Raw genomic sequence first — 18418 nt, 5'->3', positions numbered from 1 at the left:
CCCCTTTAGGCCCAAGGGTCACGTGTTCTGCTTTTTAAATTGATCTTTTCGAGTTCAGCTGTGTAGAAGGAAGAGTTTTGAGAGCATATGGTTGGAGAAGTCCTAAATCATCTTAGAAAATGCTTACGTCATTGTGTGTGCATTGCTGGTGGGAGTACGGGGGTGACAGTGCTGGGGGCTCAGAATGAAGCGAGGGGCGTGTCCCTGGAAGGTGGGGGAGATCTGTGTCACAAGGACTCCCCAGGCCCTCACCATGCAGGGGTGTGAGCAGAGCTGGGTTCCGGCTGCTATCTGACTGCACCTGGGCCTCCAGGTGAGAGCCCAGCCCATGCCTTGGTTTCCACCTTGTGAGACCCGAGCAGAGACCAGCTGAGACAAGCTGTGCCTGGACCCCAGACCCACGGAGAGTGTGATGTAATCGGTGGGTGCTGTCTTAAGCATGATCAGCCTGTGGAGATCTGCTAACACAACCATAGGGCACTCACACAGGTGAGCACTGCTGTCTCCCCAAAATGGTCAGGTCCCTGGTGCTGCCACCCTGTGCCCACCACATCCCAGGCTTCTTCCCTCCTCCACCAAAGGAGACACTGCGTGCCATGCGGCATGATGAGGATTGCCAACGTTAGTGGTCTTGCAACTCGGTTAGTGCATGTCTTTAGTTTTCCCTTCCCCGTGGAAGATGAACCATGAGAGAGTCTAACATGGATGCTAGCTCAGTAAAACCATGTGACAAAAAGCAAAAGCCAGCTGGTCCACACTTGTTCCAAAGGGGGCTGTCTTGGCTCCTTTGGTCCCTGTTAGCTATCTTACCAAGCGATTTGTTGTCATGATCATGGTGATTTAGGGTCACGGGATGGATTCCCACAGGAGGAATGTTTTGTATAAATTCATTCTCTTTTTTACTAGACTCCATTTCATGAGGTTTCTGTAACTTTCAGTCACAATACTCTAGGGCACCACTGAAATACAGATGCAGTTAATTCACATGAACCATTCTGGACTGTGTAAACCGAGTTTGCCCTAATAACCATCCTTGTAGTGTTGACGTCTCTGGGCATAATGAGCCCCATTGCATTACAGGAGCTCCAGCCGCATCTTGGGCGGAAGGCAGACTTCATCTGGGTTCATCTTCTGTGCTTCATAATTTCATTAGGAGGACTGCTTCTAAGTCAAGTCGTCTCCAATGCCATTGTCCAGGCTGTTAGCAAATTCGCATCATAACCCTCTTCTTCATCCACCTGCCAGAGGCTTAGTGCAAGCCCTCCTGTCCACAGGAAAACGTGCGTGGTGACAGGAGACACGTGTTCTCCGTCGAACTCCTGAGCACTTAGCAGGTGACCCTTTGTTGTGATTCCCTGTCCACCCCCCCTCAGGTCTAATTACTCCATATGTCTTTCCATATTTTGGCTGATCTACAATTGTAGTTCTCATTATCATTTTGTGGGTTGTGATGCTATTTCCTCCAGTTTCATTCTCTCTTTTATGTTTCTCTTGTACAAAATTAATTACATTGTACCTTCAAGCATAATTTTAACACTGTCTCCATTGCAATGTGTCTGCCTTTAATTAATGCTCTTCTAATGTAGATTTTAGAGCCAAATGGTGCCATATTCTGAGCATCAAAGAAACAAAGGATCTAACAAAACTACAATGAATGAGCAAGACAAAACAGCTGACAATGTATTCTCACTGAAAATGTCACTTGTGCTGTATGTTGGGTAGCAGGACGGATTACTCAGGGCTTTGTCTTCTTAAAGACGAGACAAGAGAAGTTGACTGCAGAAGTTGGACGCTGTTGGCCTGGGCTCCGTTTCAACTTATACTGGTCAAACATCTCAAGGGGAATGAACGGAACACAACGTTCTCATGGCTCAGGCTCAGGCTCAGGGGGTGGAGCCCACAAATACATTGCTTGGACATTTTCTATAGAATAGACAGGATAAATCCCCCATCCTGAACTTCAGTCTATGCTTTTCATGTCTCAAAGGCTCCTCTCATGCTCGGCCCCTTTGGTGTTCCCACTCCAAAGGCAAAGCCATCTCTTTGGGTTACTGTACAGAAGTTTCACAAAAAGAAAACCAAACAGTCGACACGAACTGCTATCCACCAGGAGGGAGTGCTTTGAAAATGTGTGCGTGTGTGTGTGTGTGTGTGTGTGTGTGTGTGTGAATTTGCAGCAATAAATATGTACCCTCTCTAAAATACACCATTTATATTGGTTTGGACATATTTTGTGCATTTCTATTTATAAACTTCAGTTAGTCAACGCATCATTTCTTAATGAATGATTAAAAGACACTTGAGGCTGAATGTGTGATCATTTTGAGGAATAGAAACTGAGACCTGATCTCAGGCCATGTGGGGAATCTGGTTCATCTGAGACCATGTGATGTGGACCAAAGTGTGAAGGTTTCCTTGTCAGGGTGACCACGGTTCTTGTCCCGTGTGACCCTGAGGCATCCTGACCTCTGCCTGGGCCTCCCAATTTTCTGGGAAGTTTAATTTTCTCCTTCCACTGCCTCCTCTACGATGGCAGAGACGGAACATCCACGGTGAGAAGATTATTACCCTCCCATGACCAGAGAGGTCACCGTCGTGAGCGGAGTGAAAACTCTCCGAAAGATCCATCCACATCCTGACCCCTGGAAACTGTAAAGGTGACCTTATTTGGAAAGGGATCTTTGCAGATGTGATTGAGTTAAGGATCTTGAGAAGAGAACATTATAGATTATCCGGGCGTGCTGTGAAATCCAGTGACAATGTCCTTACAGGAGAAAGGCAGAGGGAAGTTTGACATGCATGGGGGAGAAGACCATGTGACAACAGAGGCAGAGACTGGAGGGACGTGGCCGCAAGCCGAAGGACACCTGGAGCCACCAGAAGCTGGAAGAGGCAGGAGGGTTCTCCCATTGAGCCTCCGCAGGGACCCTCTGGGTGGATCGCCACAAGCTCAGGGCGGAAAGGGAAGGCAACTAGGTAAACGCTGGGGTTTTTAAGGCAGTGAAACCGTTCTGTGTGATACCGTCATGGGGGATACGCGATGGCATATATTTGTCACAACCCATAAACATTTATACCACAAGTAGTAAAACTTAATTTATGCAATTTTAGAAACAAAATTTAGGAGTTTGGGGAATCCGAAGAAGGAAGGCAGACCTTGAAGAGAGAATCTGACTGTATTAACGGGCATGAGACAACCCCAGTCAAGTGCACGTGGAAGGTGCCCACTGGAGTAGTTTGGAAATCACGGACCACAGGAAATGCACGTCTGCCCCGTGCTCTGGTTGGTCAGCTTGCTTCCCGGGGGAGGAGGGCTTCACAGTGTGAGGGGGGGTCTGGTGTTGTTGCACACGTATTCCACAACCACTGAGCAGGTGGACGGTGCGGGAGGGGAGCTGGGCTTCCCGCTTCAGCGTGGGTCTTTCCTGAGATGCAACAGGGCGAGGCTAGAATGACCCATGTGGGGATGAGTTAGGGGTGGGGCTTCTGGGAGAGCTCGAGTTTACGTAGTGCAGATGCAGGCAGTGTGTGCAGAAATACTCAGAGACGTGCATGTCTGCAGGGGTCAGCACGCACACGGGTGTCTCTGTGCTCTGTCTGCTGAGCACTGAAGGAAAGGATGCCCAGTGCAGTGAGCACGCCTGGTGCACAGAGCTTGGTGGCTTAAGGCAGCAGATGTTCATTGTCTCACGTTTTGGGGGGCCCAAGTCTGAACATAGGCTGTTGCGGGTTGGTTTCCTCTGGAAGCTGTTGGGGAGAATCCCCCAGGTCTCTCCCGGCTTGTGGTGGCTGTCCACAGTCTTTCTGGTCCCTTGGCTTGTGAACTAAAGACTCCGGTCTCTGCCTCAATTTTTCTGTCACTTTCTTCTGTGTCTCTGTGGGCCTTCTACCTTTCCGTGTCTTATAAGGACACTTACCATTGGATTTCGGGCCCACTCTAGCCCAGGATGATCTCGTCTCGAGACCTGAGATTCTGGGAAGACATATATTTTGGGGAGTCACAATTCAATCCACTGTAGGTATGTTTTGGAAAAGGAGTGGGGCGAGTAACTTTGTTGTGGAGAAATCTGATAAACATGGCTTACCTCTGAGGATCAAGACCAGTATCAACAGTCAGACAGATTTCGGCAGAAGGGCTTCCTGAGTGTGCGCCTGGCCAGCTCCTCAGGACTGTAGAAGGAAAATCTGAGAAATGGTCACAGCCACAAGGAGCCTAAGAAGACATGACAACTAGGGGCACCTGGGTGGCTCAGTCTGTCAGACGCTGGACTTTGGTTCAGGACATGATCTCCCGGTTCGTGGGTTCGAGCCTGAAAGCTCAGAGCCTAGAGCCTGCTTTGGATTCTGTGTCTCCCTCTCTCTCAAAACTAAATAAACATTTAAAAATTAAAAAAAAAAAAAAGAAGACATGACAACTAAGTGTAATTTGATATTATAGACAGGACCTTGCACCTAAAAAGGACATTAGATATAAAGTAAGGAAATGAGAATAAACCGTGGATTGTATTTAGTAATGGTATATCAGTGTTGGTTCATAGACCATAACAAATGTTCCATACTAATGTAATGTGTTATAATTGGGCATGAGGTCTATAGGAACTTCAATTTTTCCGTAATCTGTACATCTAGAACTGTTCTAAAAATAAAGACAAGGTGCGAACAAAAGTTTCTACAAAGAAGATATTCAAATAAAAATATATTCGCCATTACTCGCAGGGAAATGCAGGTCAAAACCACAATGAGATATCAGTTTATACCTGCTAGAAGACTAAACTCAACAAGGTGCACCGGGCGAGGGTGTGGAGAAATCTGAACCCTGATGCTGATGGGATGATGCGGTCACTTTGCAAAACAGCTTGGTGTTTCTTCAAAATGCAAAGCATAGAGTTATCATCTGATGCAACGATTCCACCCTGAGCTGGATTCCGGGGAGAAATGAAAACATACATCTGCGCAAAACCACTATAGCACCACTATTTGTAGTAGCCAAAAGTAGAAACGATGCAAATGGCCATCAACTGAGGAATAAAAAGACGTCCTAGATCCCTATGGTGAAATGTCATTTAGCCCTAAAAAGGGATGAAACCCTGATATGTGCTATAATCGAGAGAAACCAGTCGTCATGGCCTTATACTGTGTGATTGCATCTATACCTTACAGGAAATGTCCAGAACAGGAAAATCCGTGGAGACAGAAAGTCGAGTCATGGTTTCCAAGGCTATTTAGGGAAGCAGGGGAGGGGAGAGACTTCTGATGGGCATGTCTTTGGTGATTTCATGGAAGTTTTGGTGATCTATAATTTTCTGGAATTAGGTAATGGTGACAGGTCTGTAACTCTGTTAACTGTGCTTTGATAAGCCTGTTGTAAATACCTATGGTCGGTAGGGTGGGCATATGGCTTCATGTACTAGAAAAAGGGGCCACTGTGCAGCAGCAGCTGTGGGCAGGGGTGGATCTCAAAACCAGGCAGTGAAGCCCAAAGTCATGGGAAGATAATCTCATCAATAGACAGGCATATTCACACCGTTCAGAGACACCTACCTGGGGGGATGTAATTAGAAGAAAAACAGTACGGTCGACATAAAATTTAGGATAGTGATTCTCTTGGGTAGAAGGAGAGGGAAGCAGAGCAGACGGGGAGGTGTACCCGGGTTGTGGGCATACGGGAGTCTGTTCTAGTGACATTCTGTATTTATTCATTCATTTGCTTTTATTTATTTATTTATTTATTTATTTATTTATTTATTTATATTTGAGAGAGAGAGAGAAGATGCTTGGGCAGTGGGGAGGGGTTGAGAGAGAGAGAGAGAGACAGAGAGAGAGAGAGAGAGAGAGAGAGAGAGAGAGAGAGAGAGAGAATGCCATGCAGGTTCCGCACTGGGCGCAGAGCCCCACACCGGGCTTGATCCCATGACCCTGGGGTCATGACCTGAGCCAAAAGCAGGAGTCGGACGCTCAGCCAGCTGAGCCACACAGGCACCCCTGTTTTAGTGACATCCCTTAACCCGTCCATAAGTAGTTTCATAAACTGTATAGTCCACTTGAAAGGGAAGCTCTCTGTTTTCTTCTGAGACCACCTCAGTGCATCAGGTCAGACTCGGGTCCCCTCAGGTGAGTCCATTTTGTACAGCGAAGGATGGCAACCATGTGCATGCTGGAGCTTCCTGACGGTCTCTGCTGTCACGCCTTCCTCCCCGTCGCATTCCTTTAATTCTTTATGAGGAGGCGGCTCCGAGGGTGCTGTTGCCCGTCTGGCACCAGACAGGGCCAGGCGCTTGCCGCGGTGTAGAGCTCTCGTGTGGCACCGACAGAAAGCGGTGGAAACCCTCTGCAAAGAGACCCTGGGGGAGCACGGTGCCCCCTCTCCCCACTCCATTCTGGTTTTGAAAAGGAAGGTTGCCCCAACCTGGGAGCTCCCATCCCTCGTGTAAGTGGCGGGAGCATCTGAGGACAAAGGGCAGCATTTGTGTGCTCGCCTGTCGGGGGAGTTTCGTTTCAAACGCCCAGGGCTCGGCAGGCCGGGCCTTCTGAGAACACAGCAAACTTTGATTCCAGCCAGGAATAAAATGGAACGTGTGAAGTAAAAGAGTTGTCGACAGTCATATTTCTATTTCCGCACTTCCCAATGAAAAGGTCACCTGTGTGCACCATTTCACATGGAGCAAACCAACGCGTTTCCGTGTCATCCCGCACAGGGTGGTGTAGACAGGCGGGGTCTGCCTCTGGGGCCCACGGGACCCTGCAAGTCACTCCGGAAACACACTGGGGGGTCTGCAGAGTGGAACCGTGTGGAGATGAATGTGAAGTTCCATATTTGCATCTATCACTTGAAAGTGAACAGACCCAGAGAAAATCTAGCTCGGGTGATATACTTAGCACCTAATCTCAGCTTTGCATTCGAATTGGGCTTTATTTTCTGCTAATATTTGTTCTTTTGACAAGGAGTATTTCCTTATAATATGCAGTGTTATATCAATCAAGTTCCAACATACGTTTCCTTTATTTTAATGTCTCCATAATGAGCACGTTCACAGAAATGAATTTCATGGGTGACTAGGTTTTATTGTTTATAGAACAGCCGTTAATAGAGTCTGCAGTCCACGGAAGAATAATGTTATTTGAATAATATCATATCCTAGTATAGTCACTGAGTTTGTTTCCAGATAGATGTCGGGTGGAATGTTTTCCACCCCGTTTCTTCTTCCTGAGTCACAGGGGAAGTAAGCTGGATTCTTCTGTCGATGCCACGAAAATACCTGTTTTTAAATTTGGAAAAGTAAGTGAATTAACAAGCAAAGCCAAGAAGAAATAAATGCACACAGCGTTGATTATCTTGTGGTTTCCTTTCTATTATTTGTCATAAGCTTTAAGATTTCTCGATTATTTGTCATTGCTAAAATCCGAAGCAGAATGTCTGTAGTATGTAAAATGTTCATGCAAAAAAAAAAAAAAAAAAGATAAAGACAAACTCGAAGGAAAGGCACTCACTCGCATAAAATGTGGCATATTGGTGCCGATTCTGTTCCATTTCCCAGAAGTGCCACAGCGTCTGATCGATGGGTGAGTTTGTCTGGTGCTCCCCCTGTTGGCCGCGACCTGTTTTGAGAAAAGGGAAAATATGAGGCTAAGAGTGTATATTTTGCATAAAATTTCAGATCTCTAGGTTCTCCTAAAGAATTAGCACATTTGGCAAATTGCGTTTGAATCTCCAGGAAGCGTCAGTTAGCTAGAGGCCGGTCTCCTCAGAGAGTCTCCCCGCCTGGATTTGCCACAGTCCCCACCTCTCCCTATTACGCCCCAAGGGAGCCCTCGTGCTAGCCACGCCTGCTCATTCCTCTTGCACTGACTTTTCTTTCTCCTGAGGGTAGACGATGTTCTTTTTTCCTCTGTTGGTTCAAATAAGCTCGACGTGGCCCAGCTTTCCTCCATCTGTTGGACAAAAACGAGGGCAGGCCCTGGGATATTTCTTACATTCTCAGATAAGGAGAAATCTTTTCAAGTAAGAGAAGAGCCCCCCTCGTCACTAGAACATATCGTGCAGATAATACTCAGAACCCTGCACTTCCCTAAGAGGTAAAGCTTGCCCCTCCCCGCCCAGGGGCACGGGAGGCAGGTGGTGGGAAAGTGGCTGGGCCAGCGCCTCCCACCGGTCTCCCTGCGTCTTTCAAGTGTGGCCTCTGACCCCTGGGCTCAGGGCAGTGAGGAAGATAATGGAGAGCAGGAGGGAGGGGGCAGAAAACTTACCCCAGCGATGCCCATAAGCTGCTCTCACCTGCTGCGAGGCGGCTGCGGGTGGTTCAGAGACCACCTGAGCCCATCGCTGAGCTTGCTTCCTGGTTCACCTTCATGAAACGAAGGCATATGCGTCTGGCAGGCGGATTCAACTCTTCCTGCAACCCCGGCTTCCAGCAGGGCACTGCCAGCTGTCCTCGGTTCATGTGCCCTCCTTCCCAGGTGGCACTGAGAGAACAGCCGGGGTGCGCTGTCCCTCTCTGCCTGCATCTGGTCCGTGGCACACGTGCCGTGGGAGCCGGCCCCCTCTGCACTGTTGCTGTGTCCCCTAAAACCCCATCTAGCCTCCCTCCCTTTAGCTTTCAAGCCTGAGGACACCGAGCCCCTCAGGCTCCAGGGGACACGGGTCTGTCTGCCCCCGTTCTGCCAGAATCGGTCCTCAGTCCACGAAATCTTCTTCCCAGGTGTCGGGACTCAGCATCCTCTCCACTCCCCAGCCTCTGTTACAGATCTGATAGCTAAAGGTGCCAAATCAAGTGTTGACTCCTTCCTTGGCAAGTCCTGGCCTGATGCTCTAGATGAGGCTCCAGTAAACATTTTCTGGAAAGCCTCAGATAGCAAATATTTTAGCCTTTGTTTGCCAGATGGTCTCTGTTGCAGCAACTCAACCCTCTTGGAGCAGCGGGAACGTGGCCAAAGGTAATAGGTACACAAATGGATGTGACTCTGTTGCAATAAAACTTTATTTACAAAAGCACGTGCCAGCTCCTCCAGAGACCATCCTTTGCCAAGCCCCGGTCAGGGTTCTAGAACATCTCTGCGGAATGTGAGTAGAGTTGGCACCTGCTATTACTGGCCTCAGTCCACATGAGTGTCCTGCTCCGTGTGGAAACAGGTACCACGGTAGCAGAGAGGTCATGGAAGACATCGTCCAAGTCCCTGCAAGTGGGTGTGTGCAGAGCCTTAATTCTTGCAGCAGGACATTGTGACGTGGCTGCGTGTGACTCAAACTAATTTCAAAACAACTCAGTCTCTTGTCTAGTGCATTTTAAACCCTTCAAAACCACTTTTTAACTTCTTCTTCCCTCCCGATTCCATACCCTCATAAACTATAGGTACTACCACACCTCCCCCAAAGAAAAAATATATATTCCTCCAGCCCCTGATTCTGCCCCCAACAAGCCGGTAGGTGTGTCCCGTTTTCCTGTGGGCAGTGCTTTCCCCGCACTGTCTGCAGAGCCCGCCGTTGGTTTCTCGGCTCAGTTTAGGGCAGACGGAGGGACGCGAACAGATCTACCCTGGTCGGTTTCAGGTATCGAGATTGGATGCAGTATTTAGTTTCAAAATCTGTGTCTCCCTCTCTCTCTACCCCTCCCTTGCTCACTCTCTGTCTCTCTTGCTCTCTCTCAAAAATAGATAAACATTAAAAAAATCTGTTGCTAAAGATGTGAACCCTACACCATAGGGAATGGGAGATTCCTGGAGGACCTTCCTGGGGTATCGCATGAGAAATGACTCTGGGGCTCTCTTGGCACAGGTGTGCCTAGGTGTCATGACAGTTTGCAAACTGGTTCAGCTAGAGCCCTTGGAGCACCAAGGGTTTGATGGGAAAGAGGCTCCAAGATGTCTTTATGAGGGGCAACAAGAGGTTGTAGTGGCTGAGGAGGAGTTGAGAGTTCACCTAACGCAGCAGGACCGTAACAGAGCCCCTCTGGGGTTTGCTTCCGCCACGTGCACAGGAACGAGCGGCTGCCTGGCCACATGGACCAAGGGTGGTTAAGAAAGGGGTCTGTAACTACAGAGGGCCATAAAGAAGACACAAGTCCTGGGCGGGGTTTGGTGGGAAAAGTGTCCCTGAGTATGCGCCCCTCCCCAGACCTGCGGTACACGATGTGACATCGCACTGAAGCTCTGTTGGGCATCACTTGGTATGTGTTTGCATGTGCGTACATATGTGTATGCAGTTTTGCAGGCATTACATGTTCATTAAAAAAATCTGGATCCCCCCCCAAAAGCACAAATAAAAGTTACCCTTACTGTCCACGTAGAGGACAGTGTGATCGATGTTTGTATGGTTTTTCTTCTTCTTCTACTTCTACATCTTTTTATTTTTTTGGTACTTTTCAGAAGACTAAACAGTTATTGTTTTACTTGAAAATATATAATTCAAAAGCTCTATAACTGTAAGTCTGCTGTCACATTGTGTGATTTTCCGTTCTCTAGCTCGGTAGTGATTTTTCTCTTTTCTTTTCCATTGTAAACAGTGAAGCAGTGGACATGTCTGTGCACTTGTCATGTGCATGGCAGGAGGGCGGAGATGAGCCACTCATGTACCCGGGCTTCTGGAGGGTCTGAGTGTTTGGAGGCCAGCTCTACCAGGACTGGCTGATCCCCTAAGACCCCACTGTCCACATCTGCAAGATGGCAATGAGCCCTACTTCCCAGGGCTTTGTGAAGGTTAAGTGAAATAATCCCAGTAAAGAATTTAAAATAGGGCAACTTTTGGGGTGCCTGGGTGGCTCAGTCAGTTAAGCGTCTAACTCTTGATCTCAGCTCAAGTCACAATCTCATGGTTTGTGGGACTGAGCCCTGCATCAGGGCTCTGTGCTGACAACACAGAGCCTGCTTGGGATTCTCTCTCTCCCTCTCTCTCTCTGCTCCTTCCCTGTTCACTTCCTTGCTTTCTAAATAAATAAATAAATAAATAAAATAGGCAAATGTAATAAATGTTTGCCTAAACAGTCAAATGAGCAGACAGGTGAACCTGTGCATGGCTGCTGGATCAAGAAAGGCAGTATTTTAAGAGTTTGGTAGACCTGTTATCAAATTGTCGTCCAGGAACATTTTGCCAATTCAAGAATTCACTAGTAATGCGTTCAAGTACTTTTCTTGCTGTCGTTTCACTAAGACTTGAAAATATATATTTTTTAATGCACATATTTCCATCGTGGCAACTTAAATGATATTCGTGGCTGTTTAAACTTAGATTCCTTTGATCGTTACTGAGTTTGAACATCGCGTCATATATTTATTAGCTAGTTGTGATTCTTGTCTGTGCTTATTTTTGTGAATTGCTCATTATCTTGTTTTTGTGAAGATTAGTAAATTAACTATATATAAAGAGATTAACATTTTCTATCTTGTAAGGCATTTCTTTTGCCAGTTATATGGTAGACCTCTCAATTTTCATAGTGTGTTTTATATCGAAAGCATTTTGTTTTTTCTACAACTAAATATGAAGTTTATGATATTGTGACTGTTGGTTGTTGCTTTACTACTTAGGATTTCCTTAAAATGCAGAATATCTGGGGACACATGCAATTCTTTTCAGTTTAATGCATTACCTGCAATCAAGTTAGATGTTGACATGTTCTCTTGTCTTAGTTTTGGTGTTGTTTGCTTTCCCTTTTCGTGCAGGTAAGCTGAGAGGTCGGGACATCTCTCAGGATTCCACATGGTGATCTGTTGCCTTGTTAAAAAGTGCTGGGCAGTCTCCACCTTCTCCTCTCACCCAATTCGTTGCCCTCATCATTGCCAACTCGCTGCATGGCTTGACATCCCTAATTTTATAATTTTACAAACAATATTTTCTCGTGTCTTAACTTAAAAAATTTTAATAGCCATTAGCATCTACTCCTTCTTTAACATAAAGTATGAGATGCTTTGTCTAGCAAAAGAAAAAGATCTTATTTGCCTGTTACTATAATTGATAGATCGTCAGGGTAAAATTGGGATCCTTCCCAGCCATAGAGGATGTAGCATTATTTATCTATGTAGCCTCAAAATTAATTTCATGATAACCTTCAATTTGATCCTATAAATTTCTGCTTAAACTGATTTCTCCCATGTTACAGTCCCCCGTCTGCTGTGAATGTGACCTTTCATTAGTTCTGTTTTCCTGGCTTGTTTGGCTAATATAATTATTGATCTTTATCTTTTTTTGTAACTCAGCACATTAGGGGATATTCATTATTTCTGTACTTGGGTTGATTTTTATCGGCCGTTCAAGATGGACAATGTCACTGGCAAAAAATTTCAATCCTCTATTTGCTAATAATTTTACCATATTGATTTTTTTCTTATTTTATTGCATGGGCTGGGTTCTCTGAATGAGGCCATGCCATATGGTGATAATGGGAATTCCTATGTTGTCTTTTCATCTCTGAAATTCTTATTCTCATTCTTCCAACTCCAGTGCCGATCAGCCGAGGTCTGGAGCTTAGGGTCAAGAACGGCCCTGACTGGCTGTGCATCAGGACTTAAGTGTGGACCTATTATTTCAATTTCATTTACAATAATTACATACAGAAAATAACCTGAATATAAAAGGATGACTTTGGTTAAATGACATCATTGTGTAGCCAGGAGATCAAACCTTCGGTAGTCACTAAAAGTCCTGTTTTCAGAGAATGTGTCTTGGTCCAGGAAAGACTTCAAGTGTCTGAGATAAACTGTTGGAGCTCAGGAGTGTGAGCTCTGAGGTGAGACCCCCTGGTTTCTAACCCTGGTCCCTTCTGTACCCACCAGCTTTGGGAACAGAGCAGTCCGCTTCAACCTCTGTGACTCAGTTTCTCATGTGTTGGTTCCTCCCTCTGTAAGCTGGAGACCTCGGAAAGCTGGTGGTATAATTCAGTCCAAGTTTGGGGGCCAGAGACCATGGGGTCCAAAGGTTTAAATCCCAACTGGGGAGCCAGGGCTGGAGGTGAGCTGACACGTCCCAACTCAAGCAGGCAGGCAGGAAGAAAAAGGGGCAAATTCCTTCTTTGGTTCTACAACCTATTGGGTCTGCCTTCCACCCTGGGGAGGGCCATCCACTTTAGAGTCCGTGGATTCAAATGCAAATCTGTTCCATTAACATCCTCACAAATGCTGGCAGAAAGAACAAGGATCTGGGCACCCCTTGGCCTGTCATAGGACTCATAAAATGAACCACCACAGGCTGCAGCCATTGGCGTGTGCACTGGGGCCCCCTTTATCCTGCAGACAGTTGGCATGCCCAGAAGTGGGGCTCTGGCAGTCTGCAGGACCTCAGGAGGTGGGTGGGGCTGCATCCTGCGTGGTCAAAGCCCAGACCCTGAACGCAGTGCCCCCCGTTGGGCAGGGAGCCCAAGTGGTCCAACTCACCCTAACCCCAGATGCTCAGTTACTGGATGACACAAGGCCAGTTTTATTTGTTATGGAATGCTCTAGGCTCTTTTGAGAAGTTTTGGGTTTCTTTGCACCCTCTATTTGGGATTTCTTCTCTATTTTTCTTCCAGTAGAGAGTTTCAAGAAGTTTTAACCCTTCTAAGAGCCATTCTGCCTTATTTTTGTGTTACCAATAACCACTCCCCAACCACACAGGACCTGATGGACAGCTTTTTTCTCTCTGTTTGGGTAGCCTGGCTTCCACACTGCACCTACCTTTCAGTGTTGCAGAACTATATTATGTAGATACACTAAGTAAATCGACACATATCAGTATTTATTCGTGCTTCTTCTTGGAAACAAAAAGAAATGTAGTTGGCAATCCTTGCACCTCATGGATCAGGTGTTGTGAGAAATGAGTCGTCACAAACTGCAAACCCAGTCAACGCGTGCAGTGTTGTGTTGCTAAAACATCAAGACTTTTCGTGGTAAGGATTTATAGTGCAAAAAATAAATGGGAAAAAAGTCACCGATTGCGCCAGCATTCAAAGGTAACTACTTTTAATATATTATACATTTGGTTTTCTAAATGTGTTATCCCCATTCGAAAATATTGTTTGTGTGTATGTCTGTGATTTTTACAGAATCAAAAACTATCCCCAGTCCCAAACAAAGTGTGGGCATGTCACACCGAATGGATGTTTCCTGTAGAGTTCAGGTCTTAGAGATTTTAGAGCCTTCGGCAGGTGAGAAGCTGGTTCAGGGGCCACTGTCCCGTCCTCTAGTCCTGAAGAGAGTGGTGTCTGGCTAAAGGTAGGCATTCAATGAATATTTGACAGAGGAATGAATGAACGGACCATGAGACGTAAACCAGTAACAGCGGCGCGTGCCAGGTAGGATGAAGAATTTGTCAGCGCTGCCTTAAAACAGAGACGGCCCTCCAGAGAAGGCTGGCCTTCACCAGCCCTGGGGTTTATAAACAATGCTTGGGTGTTCATAATCGGCAGAGACAGGATGTGGGGATAACTTTGCTTCTGGCCTGAAATCATGAGATTCCCATGGGTGAAGTACAATGATCTGGCTACCATCTTGGAATGAGGAGAGGGAAAGATGTAGAAACCAAACACAAATTAATATCTCAATAAATTACCCTGCCACAAGCAGCTCTCTGAGCAGATCAGGAATCTGTCAGTTCGAGGCCATGGGGAAACTCACGGCCTCTACACGTAGGAGGCAGGGCTGCTTCTGGAGCCGGGCAGTTTCATCGGGGAAAATCCGGGGCTGGCTGGGATTCCGATGGGTAATTATTGACTAAGTCGACAAATGACTGGGCAGTCTCCAGAAGAGCTGGTTCCCGGGCAGGGGAGATGTGGGGGCTGCTGGGGGAAGGCTGTGGGGTCTGTAGATCCTGGTCACGTTCAGCCGAAGGAGACCAGGGACAGGTTCCTCGGCGTAGTCAAACTTGCTGCTCTGGTCTGTGATGTGAGGCTGGTGCACTGGCCCCACAGTGAGGACTTGGGGTGATGTGTGGCCCGTGCACATACTTACGCTTCACAAAGCCCAATTCTCTTCCTTCCCTAGACCTCAACTGCATCACTGCCCAGGTGCTGGCCTGACAAGGGGCATTTCCTGGAGGGCTCGTGCTTTGTGAGTTAAGTCCTAAACTCTGGCACACCTTCCAAATGGTGTTGCCTTGCAGGTACCACAGGGTAGGCATCGCCTTGGGCAGTCTCCCAGAATTGGGCTTAATTTTACTTAAAACAAATAATCTGGCATTTTTTACACTGATAAGTTTGTCAGAGATCCAAACCCACTTTAGACTGCCTGTGGATGGTGGATCCCATTTAAAGAGATGTTGAAAACATTTTTTTAAACAGCTTTCTTGAGGTGTAATTGCTATGCAGGAACCCCCACATGTTTAACGTGCACAATTTGGTGAGTGCGGACACATGTATGCATGCATGATGCCATTCTCTCAGTCAAGGTAGTAGCCATATCCGTAACCTCCAAAAGTCTTGTTTATCTATTTATTTATTCAGTAGTAACAACACTCAACACGAGATTACTTTCTAACACGTTTCTAAGTGCACAACACCATGTTGTCAAGACGCAACTTTGTAAAACAGATGTCTAGAACTTACTGACCTTGCCTTCCTGGAACTTCGTACTCATGGGACAACTCCCCATTCCTTGCAAAGGGATCCACCCCAACAGGTGCGTGGATCTGGCACTCAGCAGGCCATGTCAGACCCATAGCAGCTAAGCCCTCTCCTCCTGATGTCTCGTGGCTGGGAAGCACACAGACACCCAGGCCCATCTAAAGATAATGTGCACGGCTTCTTCCACGAAACGGCCCTCATTCCTCACTGTTGCCACTGTCTTCAACTACCGAGTTCATCCCAATGCAAACTAGCCTGGCTGTCCCCAGGGGAGCCCCTCTGCAGTGGAGGGACGTGTGTGACCCCTCTTCCTCTTTCTGGGGTCAAAGCTGCCTGGAGTCTGGGAGAGTCCCATGATCTGTGCAGAGTGATGCTGGCTCCTCCCCAGAAATCAGGCTGGCAGTGTGGCTCTCGACCGAGACAGAGAGCTGAAGCCAGAGCAGGATAGAGATGGGCTGCAGGCCAGGGCTGAGCCACTTGTCACCATTAGAGTTATCTTCACTGTCCCCTTGTCGTCATCGTCCTTGGAGCTGCCACTTGCATGACGCGGCCTCTGCATCAGATGCTGTAGTGCGAAACAGTCGAGCTCAGAAGTTCAAATCCTGGTGGGCGGTGGGGTCCCTTGGCCCGGGGCCGTGGCTCTGACTTCAGAGCTCAGTGGTGAGATGATGGACCTTGGAGTGTCCCAAGAGGAGGGTGACATCGGTCTGACCGCTGAGTGGCGAACGGGCCATAATACAGAACATGGGCCCAGCTCAGGGGAAAGCCCGTCCAGGGCAGATCATGTGGCTCAGACTAAGGTGGGGAGAAAGCGTTGGACACGGTTGGCTTTCGGGAATAAATCTGACTTCAAGGGGGAGGAAAGACCATGTCTTTGTTTCCGTAGAGTCTGAGCTTTGCGACAAAAAGGAAAGCAGTGCATCTGTAACCTGAAAGGTAAACATGTAGATACCGCAGAGCGTGGCCCAAACCCTCTGGTCAGGATGGAGGCCTTGTTCCCCCCACGCCTGCCCTCCGTCTGCAGGTGGACACTGCCTCTGCCCGAAGAGCAACTCCCCAGGGCCTCACCCCTTCCCAGGCAGCCTGCAGCCAGTGGCCGTCTACTCAGGGTACAAAGGGACAGCCTTCTGGATGACTCAGAAGGGCCCTTCCAGCTCCAGCATCCCCTGCCGGCTTGGTGAGGCCTCCTGTGTGCAGCTGCATGAAACCCCTGCCCCTCCTCCTTCCCTCACAGTCAGGTTTGCTCCCTGGGGACCTGCTGGGGCCACCCTCCACCTCACAGTCTGCTTTGCGGAGGCCCCGCGCTCAGGCAGGAACCACCCTTGCAGTGGCTACAATGCATGCGGAGGCTCCCTGAATTCTGTCTCCTGGTGGGAGTTTCTGAACAGGGAGATTCATGTTTCAAGCTGCAAAATCTAAAGAGGGAAACCACCTCATGACTCTGAATGAGTAAGAAACTCCGAAGATGTGTTTCATGTTGTGATTACAGAGGTAGGGAAGAGCAAGCTATAGAACTTTCTAGTACATGAAAAACGGGGGCAGATAAATAGGATGCCTGGTAACAGAGCCGTCCCGCAGTCCAAGTACTTGGCCATCGTTTCTGAATCATGAAAGTCCCAAGTATGGCCCGACGTGCCTCTCCTGTATCATTTCTCCGGGGAACCTCTTCCTTAGTTCATTTTGTGTGGCTACCAAACAGCAGTGTGATCTCACCGGAGATGGGGCCTGGGAGTAAGTGACTGGGGAGCTCTGTCCCCTGGGAGGCTGAACACACGGAGGGGGATGAGGGCCCGGCCCCACGGGTGTCTGCTCACAGTGGAGCAAGCGTCTCCGGGACCCCTGGGAGGGCAGAAAGAAGGTGTGTGCACAGCTGTGTCACTTTCAATGACAAAACGAGAAGGGGGCCAGGGTGGCAGGCAGACTGAGCCCAAGCCAGGACGAGCGGTGGGTGAGCTCCGAGAGGGGACGTACCAGGCAGCACTGGAGACAGATCCGGATGCTCAGAGAGCTGTCGTGGCCTTGCCAGGTCGTGGCTCCCGCTGGTTCCTCCAACACTACCTTGTTCCTGGAGTAGCAATGGGCACAGGTGCCAGAACCTTCTGACTGCCACTGGCCTTTTGTGGAGACCCCCGCGTGTCATCTGGAAGGCTGGGGCCAGGGCTCCTGAACAGCGGGAAGGGCCCCCTTCAATTACGGCCATTAGTATGATGCTGGAGGGGCTGGAGAGCGAGAGGGGGACCCAGCAGCCTGCCTGATGGAGCGAACTACCTGTCAAGGTATTGTGCACAAAGGGAGCGGAGTTAAAGAATGCTGTGTCGGCAGGAGAGGGCCCGGACTCTCCCAGGTCCATCCAGGAAGGCACATTTTAATGAGCTCCCCAGATGATTCTGGTTCCAGATGAAAGGCCCTTTCCCAGGAAAACGGAGCTGATTCTGTCCCCCTCTCTCTGCTCCTCCCATTACATTTTCCTCCCGTGATGGGTTTCTGCCATAACCACACACAGGGTACACACGCCCGTTGAGAATTCAGCCATCTAACGAAACCCCCGTATTCCACTCCAGATCTTTCGTCTGTATTTGCTTTAGGGAAGTGGGCCCTAATTGGCCATTAAGAAAGTGTGCTGTTGCCTACTTTATCGGTCCCCTGGATTGATCTAGCCGGTGCTAGATTTAAATGGAACCTGAGGCTTCCTTCATTCAACGTCACAGTACATTTAACTAAGCGTTTCGTTTCTTCCCAGACCTAAAGGAACTAACATATTTATTAAAGCGTTTTGATCCTTTGGAGACAGATTAATAAGAAGCCTGTGTCAGTTTTGTATGATAAAATGAGCCAATAAACAGAAATGCACGCTGACGTGAGAAATCCTCAGCCACAGGTGGTGCAGCCCACACATTGCT

The sequence above is a fragment of the Acinonyx jubatus genome, chromosome A3, assembly GCF_027475565.1.
Source record: "Acinonyx jubatus isolate Ajub_Pintada_27869175 chromosome A3, VMU_Ajub_asm_v1.0, whole genome shotgun sequence".
Taxonomy (NCBI): Eukaryota; Metazoa; Chordata; class Mammalia; order Carnivora; family Felidae; genus Acinonyx; species Acinonyx jubatus.
This window is presented reverse-complemented; position numbering follows the sequence as displayed.